This window comes from Glycine max, chromosome 10 (assembly GCF_000004515.6).
Source record: "Glycine max cultivar Williams 82 chromosome 10, Glycine_max_v4.0, whole genome shotgun sequence".
Classification (NCBI taxonomy): Eukaryota; Viridiplantae; Streptophyta; class Magnoliopsida; order Fabales; family Fabaceae; genus Glycine; species Glycine max.
The window spans coordinates 17,026,660-17,028,435 of record NC_038246.2 but is presented as its reverse complement, the minus strand read 5'-3'; the positions used below and the strand labels follow the sequence as shown (position 1 = coordinate 17,028,435).

Below are 1,776 nucleotides of genomic sequence, written 5' to 3'. Positions count from 1 at the left end.
CATTTACGTAATTATATAAGTTTTTATGTGGCGCGTTTGTTGTACAACGACATTTGTCTATAACCCCGTCGTTAAAGTTTTGATGGAAGTCATCAAAGACGGTGCTTGTAGGTACACCGTCCTAGAAATAGTCACATACAAAGTCGATGTCATTAAACACCATCGTAAATTTTGTAGTTTATATAGTCTCGCGGTAAACACCCTCTCTCGTACCCTCCAAAAACCTAGCGCCCCCGCTATTGCTTGAACTACTTCATCCCGCCGTGAACTCCATCCCGCTACCACCCTGACGTTTTGTTTCCCGCCGTGAAGTACTTGAAGCCGAAGTGGACCTGCTGCTCCCACCACCGCCACGTAGCCGAAGTCGTGCCTTTTTGAGTGGCGTTGCCACCTTTCGAGTGTTCCTGAAGGTAAGGATGTCGAAGTTTTTGAGTTCTGTTTTGGTAATGGTTCAATATGTTATAGTATTAAGGGTTTTTGAGTTGTTCTTTGGTAATGCTTGAATATCTGATTATCGACTTGTTCACTTGCCCTGACAATGTCATCGTTCAATATGCAAAAAGGATTTGAAGCAAAATAAGTGAAAATCGTGCCCTTTTGTGTTTAATTGTTAGTATTTGAATTGTTTGTGGTTGTACCTTTACATAAACTACAAACCCTCTTTCCCAATTGGTATCCCATTTGATTTCCAAACATGCTCTAAGACGCTGATATTGAGAAAGTGATTTCCGAACATGCTGCAATCCCATTCCACTCATTGTTCATGTTACTGTACTAGTGTTGTTCACACTTATCGTGGGGAAACTCTGCTCGGGAAGAATGTATTGTTATAACCATCCTTTGAAAAAAATAAATTGTGTGAAACAAGTTACTATAGTATACATCTATCAACTGCAGGCTGCTATTTGGAACTAAGTACGAAAAGGTCACTCATAGAAACTAAGTACAAAAAGGTGCGTATCTTCTGAATCTGAAATACAGTTTTGCATCTGTTTCTATTGGTTCCAGGTTGTTATTGTATGGGCTCTCTTCAGACTTTTTCGTATTCTCATATTTCATACCTGTGTTTAGTTCAAATTGTCAACTCATAGAAATAATGTTATTTTGTTCTTCAGCGCCTGCATAATATTAAAATTATGGTATGCAATTCCTAATAATAAAACCAATCTTCATATATTTTTAATTTTAAATAGATATTGTATTTTTATGATAGATGTGTCAACATAGATCCAGAATTCTGGATGTTGATTCTGTCATTGTTAACTGTGGCTTGTTAGCTATTGGAAATTTGGTTTTGTACTCATTTTATTAGATTCCAATAAGATTGTCTTAGTGAATGATAACTTTAATCTAGACCAAAAAAACTATTGGAAATTTGGAATAGGGAAAGAAAGCCATAGAGAATGGGCAACGACATCTTATATTAGTGCATGCGATTTTCCTCTGTGTCCAACTTGAAAAATTGTGAAGAGTGTAAAATTTATTATCTCCTTAATTAGGACAGCATAGCATCACCTTCATATATAGCTAAAAGATGTAATAGTTTGTTACACCTTACAAGACAATAGAATAAACACTAGAAATTAGTTACCTGCTATTTGCAGGTTGATTTAAAAGAAATGCAACCTCTTTAGCACTATGAACATCCACTACTTTGAGATCAGAAACTTGTGTATTTCCATTTGCGTCATGTTTGATTGTATATTGTTTTCCAGGAGTACCATTTTCCATGCGTGTTGTTGTAGATATCAGATCACGGATCCTTTCATTGTATAT

The 1,776-nt window shown here is 36.2% G+C and overlaps 1 pseudogene; it reads right to left on the bottom strand.

The window, feature by feature from the left end:
* Positions 1-253: 253 nt before the first annotated feature.
* LOC106794314 (kinesin-like protein KIN-14M) overlaps positions 254-1,776 on the bottom strand; it is a 23,179-nt pseudogene continuing 21,656 nt past the window's right edge.